The sequence below is a fragment of the Marmota flaviventris genome, chromosome 12 (assembly GCF_047511675.1).
Source record: "Marmota flaviventris isolate mMarFla1 chromosome 12, mMarFla1.hap1, whole genome shotgun sequence".
Taxonomy (NCBI): domain Eukaryota; kingdom Metazoa; phylum Chordata; class Mammalia; order Rodentia; family Sciuridae; genus Marmota; species Marmota flaviventris.
The window spans coordinates 16,012,404-16,025,031 of NC_092509.1; the positions used below are offsets into that span (position 1 = coordinate 16,012,404).

General features: G+C 44.3%; 1 protein-coding gene across 2 annotated transcripts in view; it reads left to right on the forward strand.

The window, feature by feature from the left end:
- Positions 1–2,086: 2,086 nt before the first annotated feature.
- Positions 2,087–12,628, forward strand: part of Chrm3 (cholinergic receptor muscarinic 3) — a 426,898-nt gene continuing 416,356 nt past the window's right edge. The window contains exon 1 of one of the 2 annotated variants that reach the window (XM_027948040.2): positions 2,087–2,169. The gene's annotated coding sequence lies outside the window, so the exon portion shown is untranslated. Of the gene's footprint in view, positions 2,170–11,514; positions 11,590–12,628 lie in introns of those variants that run through there. The other variant, XM_071619697.1, reaches the window with a different exon arrangement.

Consider the following 12,628-nt stretch of genomic DNA (forward strand, 5'->3'; position numbering starts at 1 on the left):
CTCCATTGTTTTGGCTCAGCATCCAAAGGTAAATTTCTGATTTCTGATATCTTACAAAGTAGCACTGCCTTAGGTACAGTCCATTCTTAAATCAGTAAGTATATTTATATTTTCATCTGAAAAAATAATTTGATAAAGCTGCTGAAAAATAGGACACCAAACTTAGAACCAACATACTGTCTAGTATTCTGCATGCAGTTCACCTGAACCTGGATATGGGAATTATTTTAAGTAGCCACATACTTTTTCACTAGAGTTTCCCCCACCCCATTAGGACCTCAATTCTCTCTAAGCACTGTTTATTTCCTGGCCTCCTAAAAATTGTTCTACCTAGAGGAGAATATAAAATCAGAAAGTAATTTTTAGACTTCCATTTCTCTAATCTCTTAACATTTTTTTTTCAAAAAGAGTGCTCTATCTTTTCCTATTTACCTTCTCACTCTAAATAGAATTAGAATCATCTTGTTGCCTTTAGCGTTATTAAAAGTTTCATTTCATGAATTGCTCTTTCTTCCTTCCTCTTTCCAGAGTAGACAGTTATGCTTGACCTTTCTTATGGGATTCTCCTATTATCTTTCCTTAAGTGCTTTTAAGGAAACCTCTAGAGTGCTGTGGGGCAATCTCATTGGCATCTTTGAAACTTTGTTATCTCTAGACTTTTTCCTTACTTAACAAGCTGGTAGTATATAGTAAGTCTCTCTCTCTCTCTCTCTCTCTCTCTCTCTCTCTCTCTCACACACACACACACACACACACACACACACACACACACACACTCTCCTCTTGAGTTGTATGCGAGCTTTAAATGCCTGGCTAGCAAAATTATTTCCCGCCCCCCTAGTTAGAAAAAAAAGTGAATTGTGTGTCTGTGTGTGTGTACACACACGTGCACGCCTGTGTTTTTCACGGGTTCTCCTCTAATTTTTCCTAAAGTGTAAACTTCTACAGGAGGAAAAGCCAAGATGTCCTCTATTAACATTCCTCCGCATAAACACTCTCACTAAACGCCAAAAAGTAGATGCATCAGACTGTCCCCAGAGACAGGTTTCCAGCGGAGTCATATATTTTAGCGGAGCTGGGGTTCATTCATCGATAAATTGAGCCGAAGGAATCGACTTCCTTCCAAGCCTTCCAAGCAGTCCAAGGAAACCAATTTAAAAGGGAACAGGAAACTAACTGACCAACAGCATCTGTCCTTCAAGCACTGGCGGCCCAATCTGGGAACATGTGAGGCACCCTGGAGGCGTGAGGCTCTCCTGGATAAGGCTCACTGTCCTGGAGCCCACCCCAAAGGACTCTGGGATCCCCCAGGCGGCTTTCCTTGCCCCCTGCCAGGCGGAAAAACCCAGCCAAGCCGGCACGCGGGAGGCGGGCAAGCAGGCGCCAGCAGGGCAACTGGGCATGCTCAGAAGCTGGGCAGGTTTGGGTCTCAACTAGGCAGCTTGTGCATTACACCAGCGCTAGCAGAGCTAGGAGGAGGAGGAGGAGGAGGAGGAGGAGGAGGAGGAGGAGGAGGAGGAGGAACGCGAGCAGGAGGAGGAGGAGGAGGAACGCTAGGAGGAAGGGGAGGAGGAGAGGGCCAGCAGTAGCCGCGACCGCCACCACCAGGCAAGGAAGAGTTCGTGGGGAGGGACAGACCCTCCTCCCACTAGGAGCGTCTTCTGTCTGCTTTTGGAAAAGGGCAATACAAAATAAAGGAGATAAAAAGGAGAAGGGGGAAAAAGTGAGAGGGCAGACGGGGGGAAAGGGCGTGAACAGAAAGGGCCAGAGCGTGCAAGAGAACCCCGGGCGCGGGGGCGGCTCTCCCCAGTCCAGGGCGCTGCCTTTGGGGCAGGTGCCGCTGTCGCTGCCCAGTGGCGGCATGTGACGAGCGGCCGCAGCTGCCCGCGGGCGGAGTGCTCTCGGACCCGGGAGCGCACACCGCGGGGCAAGTCGGTGCCATCCCGGATCCCCGTGCTCTTCGTTGGTCCGCCACGGCGGCAGCAGCGCTTCTGGGAAGACGGGCGATGAATCGAAGGGCGGCTCCAGTCAGGGACGCGAGAGACTAAGGACAGCAGCTCCCTGAACGTCCAGCGGCAGAAGACCAAGAGACCGTGGACCGGACGACCTAGTGCTCTGGGGAGGCGCGGAGGACCGGCGTGGGACGGCCACCTGGAGCGCAGCTGCCAGGTAAGGGCTGCGCTCGCCACCCGGCGCTCAGCAAAGAGGGTGGCGGTAGCGGATGACCTGGTTTCTTGCTTTATCTCGTTGCTAAAGGAGGAAAAAGTTTTTCGCGCTAGTAGGAAATGTTTTTGCTGGAGGAGTTTAAAGAAGGAACTGTGAAGGGGACGAAATGGGGTTGTTCTGTCAATTTGGGGACTCGGGGTGGGGCTTGAACCTCTAGATCGCGGTCTGCTGCGGAGTTGGAGCTCCGGGGACTGAGGGTGGGAAATGCCGAGCCGCCCACCCAAGTGCCTGTAATGGGACGGGAATAAGGCGAGCAGTGGCCAGAAGAGAGCCGGGGTCGCCCCACCCAGCTTTCTTTCGCTTCGATTTTCTCTCCCTCAGATGCCGGATCCAAGGCACTAAGCGTCCGGGCTGGGGGAGCTGCTAGGCTGTGTGTGTGTGTGTGTGTGTGTGTGTGTGTGTGTGTGTGTATGAACGTGCTCACGCTTGTGTGCCGAGAGCCCGGTGGGGCCCTCGTTTGATTGCCTATGGTTTTTAGGAGAGCACCCGCGCCAACCTTGTAGCGGAGCCGCTTGCTGGAATTACGTTTCAGGGAGCAAAGAGGCAAATATTGCACTTAGAATAACGCGGGCGAAGGTACGTAGCCGGGGTGCGCTTCTTTTACCGACCCAGGCAGTCTATACTCGCGCAGAGGCGGCTGCTGAATTGCACCGGATCTCCTCTCTGGAACCCTCCCCGGGCACACAGCCTCCTTACAGCAGGGCTAATTTCTGCTTGTTTTTAAAGGGCGGAGGCGGTGAGGGGGGACAACTAACTACAGCAGTAGATTTCGCTTGTCTACTTGGCTGAGTGCGTGTTGGAATTGTGATCCTGATATGCGTGCTCTTGCGTGTGTGCGACTCTTCTTGCACGCAGGTTGGAAGTGAAGAGAAAGCAGAGGTTTGAGTATTGCATCCATATGGACAGATTTCGAGCGGGCAAACCTTCATTTGCGTACAAGTCTTATAGGAACCTATTCGAAATCTGTGAGGATATGTGCCCCCTACCCCACGCCGCGGATCCTGTTTGCAGGGTGAACACAGCTCTTCTTGAGAAAGAAATGTATTCATCAGGCAATTGTGTTGTTAAGGACACTGGCTATTTCACTGTATGCTTTGCACAGACCTTTCCTTTCTCTTTTGGCTTCTGAGTTCCAACCAAATAATCTATGCCCCGCCCCGTTTTAGCCTTTCTTCTGGGTTACTATTTGAAAAAAAAATGTTTAATAATTATGTAGTCCAAATAATTATATGAGATCATTATATTGCATGAACCATTCATCACTATTTCCTGTGTTTGAAACATTGCCTGTGTATTTGCTTAAGAGAAAGATCATGCATGAGAATGTACATTTCAGAAGGGGAAATGAGGAACCTAGAACAGATACATACATGTAGACAGGACTGTGGTGGCCACATATTTTTAAAAAATGAGTATGAGTTCTTTCTGTTTCAAATACCGTGGATAGACGAATGTTGGGTGCACCCTCTTGTTATGAAGCTTATATTGCCAGGAGCACATGGACATGGAACATGCCTCCCCCTTGAATGTGTTCCAGTACATGTGGTTCCCATCCTATGCTTCCAACACTAAACAGCCTTTCCTTAGATTTTTCTTTACATGTTTGTCTCAATTAACTGAATATATAATTAGTGATTGTTGAGCTACAGGGCATACTATTGTTGAAGGGGTTTCCATATGGAAATATAACTTTAGGTTAAATTACTAATTGAAAAATAATTAGGTTGTAGGTCTGATTTAGAGGATTTCTGTAGGCTGGGAAGCTGTGAGATTGAACATAACTTGAAAATAGTGATGATGAAATTCTGGTTTTTTTTTTCAGTAATGGTGGATAATAATTCAAATGGGCTTGATAGTTGGAAGGGAATCTGAGATGTAAAGTAGACTTAAAAAACCTCTGGCATGGAAAATTTCAATGAGGCAAAATTGTAGTATGGGAAAAGGAACATGTGGAATTGGTCAAGATTTAGAGAAAGAACAAGTGCTATAATAAGAAGGGTTTTGTATTAAGCCCACATTAAAATTTATTTAGAAAACTTTGCTTTAAAGTATAGAGAAATCTATGAATATTCATTACCCTCTTTTTCTTCCTGGGGAAGGATAATACTAAAATATTGCTTTATTTCTTAAGATTATTTAAGGCTGCATAAACACTGTTTAGAGTGTGACCTTCCTATTTGTTTCATAGGAAAAACAATGGCTATTTTCTTACAGAAAACTTTATTATTATTATTATTTCAAGCTAGAGTGAGCAAAAATGTGAATTTCTTTTAATCATATTTTAGCTTTTAATTGCAGGTAACCTGTTGAAAGTGAGCCTAGGGGGAAAAATGTGAAATTGGCAGAACTTGAATTTCTTGGATCCATTCTAATAAATCAAATAAGAAGAAAGTTAAAGGATATGATTAAAAGTAAATTGCCTTCTGCATTTGTAAATTACAATGTAATTAATTTTTTCACATTTTTACCTAAAATGTCTTGTCATTTCTTGATCCAACATGGTGTTCTTTCCAAATAATGTCGTTAACATTGGTGGATTTACTTGCTCACTCCTAAATGGCCTGGACATCTTCAGTGTAACTATTAAGAGGCTGTGTCTTGTTTGCAGAGCAGGAAGTTTATGTGGAAAGCAGCTGTGGAGTAGTGGCACTTCAGATAAGCGATGAATGAATTGTGAATCATAGGAAGAGGGGACTCCGCTGGGTATGCAAAGTGTGTAGAGCTGCATCTATCCCTCACTTATGTAGCCTGATTTTATATCATCATATATTATGACTAATAGCATTATCCTCCAAACGTGGTTTTTAAAGGATGGGTGAGTAATTGGAAATGTTTTCTTTTGTATAGTGCACTTGTGAATTTAAATTATATTTTCCTTACAGAAGAATATTTAATAAGGCATATATGGCTCCAATAAAAAATAATCAAATTCCTCTCCCAGGTTTATTTTAAGTATAAATCAGCATAGTTAAGTAGCCTGATACTTAATTGTTGAATTGAAACAAGGTGTGCAGTGCTTTCCTGGATATGGTATCTGTGACATGATCCACGGAACTTGTCATCTTTAAAGTTCTTTTGGTCTAGTGAAAAGCCTGTCCTAATTCTTAGCTTTATGGAACTCTGCGATAGAATTTCAACCTCAGAGAAAAGTTTTGATTTTATAAGGAGCTCATCTAAGGAATTTGACACAAGACAAAGCTTGTCAAGTGGGCAGTTAGTTTCTGGTGTACTCTGTCTTTCATTGCTCAGATCAAATGCAAAGTTGATTCCTTATCACAAATCTGTTGTCAATGTGCAATATCTCCACCAGCCCCCCTAGAGGGGCTGGGAGGTGCAAACATGTCCCCTTCCTCGAGGGACTCCACCCTGGAGGGCTCTGTTCCACTGTTACATTCATCTTTAAATCAAAAATAAACAGTTTGGTTGCAGTGAATCTGTTGAAAATGTTGAACCATGACATGCCTTATATAAAGATTGCCTCAAGCATTTCTTTCTGCAGTGTGAACATGGAGATGGTGGTGGTTGCCTTTTCCACACCTTGTGGTGGTTTTGAGAATCAAATGCATATGCAAGTGCCTTTTGAACAGATTCAGAAACCCAGTGCTTGACTGGGACCCAGACCCTTTCAGTACTGCCCAGTGGGAGCACGGAGCCCCAGCATGGAAGTGCCCTCTGGCTCGGGGCTTGGAAGCTGGGTGTTTCTTTCTGTCCAAAAGTCTTGGCAGTGTGTCGATTCTTTAGCTGCTGGCAGACTGTCCCTTGGGCTGGAGATTTGTGTTCTTCCACCTGTTGGAACTTCCTGCCCTTACCCTCCAGAGGCCTGAGCTCTGTCTGGCTTGCACCTTCCTCTCCCTCCTCTGCTGGGGCTTCAGCTGCAGCCTGTGCCTGGGCCTGCTGGTGATGACAGGAGGCCACACAGGGAATATTCTGGGCCACTGCCATCTCCTCACCAATTGCATTTGCTCCTCTGAAGCCAACACGAATATGAACAATGAGAAAACCAGTGGTGGGAAAAAAAAAAGGAGTTAGACATACAGAAGCTGGCAGATGCAGTGTGGGCTCTGAACCCTGCCTTCCCACCTCGCTCTGCCTGGGATCGGGGGCCCAGCCAGCCTGAGTTGGGTTTGCCTGCCTAACCCTAGTGAGTTCTAGTAATTTCCTGGTCTTCTTTTCGTATTTGCCATTTCATAGGACTAGGCTTATCTTGTGTTTTCAATTCACATTTTCAGTCCTGGACTTAATGTTTTGCCTGGAAAAACTTTAGCAGTGACCTTGACAGTCAGCCTTGCTCTTGCCAAGAACTCTCCAGGAGCAAAACTCCATTCTCTTATTCTCAGTGTCTGCTTCAACCCCGGTGTGGACAAACCTCGGGACCTAAGGCACCGCCACACTCCTGACAGTGTATCGTTTCAGCCTGGAGATGTGTCCTGCCAAGTTCCACTTGACAAATAAAATCTCCTTGTCTGTCCTTGTTGGCAGGATCAAATCTCTGTCCTCCACACCCCTCCTGGCCACTGTAACATGAGTTGCTGACTATCCACTAGTGAATTAATCCCTCCTTCATTAGGTCATTTGTTCTAGCCCAGCCCTAGTCTATTTCCTGTGCCCGCTGTTCCCTTGAAGCCTGGCTCACAGCTGAGCCATGACATATTTTACCTTCAGTCACCAATATGCCACAGGAAGTGGCGCTAGCATAGGCATCCTGGCCCACGCTGGATGTCCTCCAACTTCTGCTGTTTTGGTAAAATTCAGGTGAGTTGAACAAAAGTTAAACCCAGTCTGCCTGTTTCAGGGAGGGTCTCCAGAAGGAGCCGCTGCTAGGACTTTACATCTGGGACCCTGCATTTCTGCTGGTGAGATGTCCTAACGCTCTTCTGCTGAGCCTCATTTATCACAGAAAGCTACGGCCCTGGAACCCATTCACTTGTCACTTGTCACTCTGCAGTATATCCCTCCCACTGGAATTACTCATGGAATCCAGACTAGAGAGAAAACTGGTTACTGCTTACATGGGTCAATTCTTGCGCATGATCATTTGAAGTTCCATTGCGCCAGCACTGACTGCTAGGAGAACCTCGTCCGTTGGTAACTCACAGATTCAGAATTCATGTAAATTTCAAATGTCATTGGGTTCTTTGATTCATATCAATGATATGTTGATTTCCACATGTGCCCTAAAGCAGGCCATACATGGGGTCTTCTGTGAAGAGAGCCGATGGGAAACTGGCATGGCTGTGGTGCTTCCTTGAATGGAATCCTAGCTCTTCTCACCCTATCCCCAAGTCCACCCATCTTGCAGGGACCCACTACCCCTTTCCAGCCTTCCCTAGTGCAGCCACCACTTTGCTTTCTCTGAAATGAGTCACTTTCTTTTTTTTTTTAATTTTTTTATTTTTTTAAATTTTTTATTGTTGGTTGTTCAAAACATTACAAATTTCTTGACATATCATATTCCACACTTTGATTCAAGTGGGTTATGAACTCCCACCTTCACCCCATACACAGATTGCAGAATCACATCAGTTTTGTGAAATGAGTCACTTTCAATCGCTTGATTCATTCGATGGGTAGAAATGGATGAGCCACATGAGTTGGCATCTAGGAGCCAAGTTCATCTCCTCTGAAGGCTGATGGTGCCTCCTCTCTTTAAAATTAAATGTGACACTCAAGGTAATATTTATGTTGATTTTCTCCAAAGTTAACTTTTATGAGACAATATGGTATTTTTGGGGGGTATCAGGGATTGAACTCAGGGTCTCTCCACCACTGAGCTACATCATAACTACATCACAGATACACTTGAATGAATACTTTTTTAGAAATTTTTATTTATTTTTTTAGTCATACATGACAGCAGAATGTATTTTGACATATAATACATACATGGAATGTACATACATCAATCATATTGTCTATTCTATTCTTCTGCCCTTCCCATCCTCCCTACTCCTCCCCTCCTCTCCCATCCTTTCTCTCTATCCAATCTAATGTGACACACTTTTTTTTTCTTTTTCTCATTACAACATCATATATGTATTCTGTATAACGATGAGGTTCGCCTTCCATCTTCCGTGCAACTCCCCTTCTCCCTCTTTTTCCCTCCCACCTCTCTTCCCTATTTAGTGGTAGTCTTCTTCTCATGCTCTTCCTCCCTATCCCATTTGAATGAATACTTCTTAGAGTAGAATATATAAATCCATCCAGCTGACCCCTCTGTACTCATCATGTAGACGCCGGCCTGTATATCTTTGTCACAAGGCTTTCTTGCCACGGCATCTGTGTGCCAGACACTTGTGGATGCAGTTTGGATGCATAGGAAAGGGGAGTCCAGGGCTCTGCCTTCCAAGAGCGTACGATCAGTATGAGATGGGAACAGCTCAACACATCTCAGAGTTGAAAGGGGATGATAAATACCCCATAATACCCTAGGGCTTAAAACAACAGGAATTTAGCCAGGCATGGTGGCGCATGCCTGTAATCCTATCAGGTTGGAAGGCTGAGGCTGAGGCGGGAGGATCTTGAGTTCAAAGCCAGCCTCAGGAAAAGTGAGGCGCTAAGCAACTGGATGAGACCCTGTCTCTAAATAAAAACAAAATAGGGCCAGGGATGTAGCTCAGTGGTCAAGAGCCTCTGAGTTCAATCCCTGGTACCCCTCCCCCCCCAAAAAAAATCATTCTAATTCTAGGGCCAGAGATCTGAGATCCAGGTGATGCCAGTGGATCTCATCCTTCCAAGACTCTTGCAGAGGAGGGAGGAGGAGGGAAAACCCCTCCTCATTGCTTCTGTCAGCTTTTGGTGGCCCTCTGCATTTCCTTAGTTTTGAGACAGGGTCTTGTCTGTTGGCCAGGCAGACCTTGGACTTGGGATCCTCCTTCCTCAGCCTCCTGAGTAGATGTCAGCCTTCCTTCCTTGTGACTACCTTCCTCTTCTTTCTGCCTGTGTGGCCACACTGCCTCCTCTTTGTAAGCCGTGTGTGTGTGTGTGTGTGTGTGTGTGTGTGTGTGTACTCTAGGTCCCACCCAGAAAATCCAGGACAGGATTTTTTTTTCCAAAGAACTCACTTTGCCTTTCCACTTAAGGCAGCCATGACCTCTCGGCTTTGGGAGGTGGGCATATCCTTTGTGAGACCTCCATTCAGACACTTGCAGATGTCATTGGTGAACAACTTCTACTGTGCAAATTGATTAGTGTCCTTAAAAATGCATGGTCTGTATGTTTTGAGGAGTTAATACTTTTTGCCCGGCAGCTCATTCCATTTTTGGAGAGCAGTGAAGAGCAGATCTTCGCTGTACTGAGCCAAAAATCTAATTCTTACTCTCTCTACTCCTTTGCCTTTCTTATGATTCTGGGAATCAGGATGAGAAAACTTCTCAACTCTATTCCACAAGAAGACCTTTACATTTGGATATTGTAAAGTTGACTCAGCTGGATAGCATGTACGCTTCCAGATTTTCACGTTCATTCTTCACATTTTTGGTTACTTTCAGAGAAAAGCATTGCTGTCTCCTTAATCCCGCTGTTCTCCGATGCTAAGCCCTTGAGTACTGGATTCCAGAGGGGGCTCCCAGCAACTACTCTTGGAAGTCACTTGTCACTTGAGTCCTAGAATCAGTAGCCCTTCCTTGGCTGCTCCTCTAATCTCCCAGGGAACATCTCTGAACTCCCTTCATTTCCAGAACATTCTACCTCCCAGCTCTCCACTCTCCTGTCTTTCTCCTCCCCAGCCTCCCATTTCCATCTCCTGTCTGGTGTGGTGCTGGCCAGGGCTTCCTTCTTGGTTGACCCCCATGCCCTTTCCCTGCCTTGCCTTTTATAATGTTATCCATTTTCATGGTTTCAAACACTCTTGGGGTGTGACTCACAGACATTTCCTCTTCTTTAGGTCCCACTTGGCTTCAGGAGGAACACTGTCTTCTGCTCACTGGAGAGAGTAGCTTCCCTTGCTCTTTCCTCATCCTGCTCCTCTCCTGGGGTTCCCATTTCTATGAATAGCAGGACCTTCCTACATTTTCTGAGTACATTTGATTTACTTCCTTCCCTGGCCTCCCACATTTCTCCAGATACCAGATTCTAATACTTAACCAAATAATATGTCAACCTCTTGGTTACTTTTCTTTCATGCTATCAGTGCCTTAATTCATCGCTTCTCCAACGTCAGTGTGCATTCAAATACGTAAGAACCCTAGTAAGATGCAGACTCTGATTCACGAGGTCTGGGTGGAGCCTGAGAATCAGCATTTCTAACAAGCTTCCAGGGCCTGCAGATGCTTCCTGTGTGCTGAGAGCACATTATGAAGGAAGCTCTCAAGTTAGACCTTTTTATCTTCCTCTGCCTCTTGCAGCTTCCCAGATGATCTCTCTGACTATACTCTTGCCTGGATCTCATTGAAGTCAAAATCTGACCATTTTTGTCCTATTCTCAAATGCCTTCTTTGACATCCCCTTCCAGTATCTATTGAATAACAACTAAATGGCTTGCATCAGCTTCAGCCTGTTCCCTGGCTTAATTTACATTTTAAGTTCAGGCTGAATCTCAAGGTCGCCCTTCACTTAGTTCTTCGTGCTTGCCGTACCTTCTGCCCTGTTGTTGTGCTGCTGGGGATGCCTTTTCCGCCACACCTTCAGGAGGAGCCACAGTTTAGCAATTTTCCAAGGACTGCTCAAAATGACATTTCTCCCTAAGGATTCATCTTCCAGGACTTTATCAGAATCTCAGCCTTATCAGTGATTGCATCCATTCTTGTTTTGTGTGTGTGTACATGAATAAATTATTTCAGCTCTCAGGCTGAGAAGTTCTTGAGGGAAGATGCCATATTGTGTTGCTTTCAAGTCAAAGCATAGTCTTTCCCTGAAATGACCCATCTGCACATTGATATATAAAATATGTAAATGCAGCATTTTTGCTGCTTATCACATTATAAAAGTTAATGTATCTTCTAAAAAATCCAAACATTACATAAGTGTGTAGTATCAAAAGTAAAAGTCCAACACTGGAGGCCCCAACCATGGTTAGAAATCTGATGTGTAGTCCTCAGCTATTTTCCGATGCATCTAGAGTGTTGCCAAAGGCCTGTGTGCTAAAGGATTGATCCCCAGCATGGTGCTCCTGGGAGTGGTGGAAACATTAGGAGGTGGGGCCTAGTGGGAGGTCTTTAGGTCATTGGGGTAGTGACTTCAAAAGGGATTGTAGGAACCAAGTCTCTTCCTTTCTCTATTTGCTCTCTGGTCATGAGATGATGATTTTCCTCTACCTTGTGCTTCTACCATGATGTTCTGCTTCATTACAGGCCCAAAGCAACAGATGAACATCAATCATGGACTGAACCTTACAAAACTGTGAGCCAAAATAAACCTTTTCTCTTTGTAAGTTGATTTATCTCAGGTGTTTGTGATAGTGACAGAAAGCTGACTAACACATATGTACATTTTAACATTTACTATCTACAAACCTGGGATAATAATAGAATTCTGAATCTTGACTTGAAATATAAATCTGCCTCCCTATTTTTAAATCTACGACTCATTCCAAAACACTGACTGATTTAACTGCATAAAAATCAATTCACTTAAAACGGTCTAGCAGTATAGAAATATGTTTGCTTTGAATTTCTTATCAGTTAAGCATATCTTTATTCAGCAGTTTCTCTGCTCCTAGCATTGTATGAGACATTTTCAATTTGTAACAGTAAGACACAGATACTGGCTAGAAGATCCAAGTTAGTCTTACGCTTTCAGGGTAATGCTGGGTGATGGATTGATGGAGGAGTAGTGATCATGTGTCTTTGGTGCCAGATTAAACCTATCATGTTTAATGACATGCATTTTCAGATTGCTGGATTTTATGGTGAAATGTAAGCTTTCACATTCCTTCACTTGTAAAGAACAAGTGACACGTTTTGGATTCTGGATATGTATGTATTCATCTGTTTATCTAAGACATGTATATGTATATTACTTTTTGTTTCATGACTGAACATAAACAGAATAAAAATGGAATGATTTAACAAGTATTTAACAAAATACACTTAACAAAACTACAATTTAGGGAGGAGTATGAAAAATAAGATTAAAACACCATGTGAGCTTTGGGTTAGACTGTTGCATGAGTGAGTCTGGTGTAAAGCACAGGTTGGAAAGGAAATCTTCGTACAACTCAAAAATCAGTATTTCTTCAATCACCTGGGAAGGAGAACTCTTAATAATGATGAATGGGTTTTGTTGCTTTTTAAAAAACAACATTGAAACTGGGCACAGAAACCTGCACCTGTCATTTCAGGTACTTGGGATGCTGAGGCAGGAGGATCTCTTGAGCCTAGGAGTTCAAGATCAGCCCAGACAACAAGGTGTGAACCCATCTAAAAAAACACAGTTTTTTGATAAAATTATGGGGTATCATATTCTG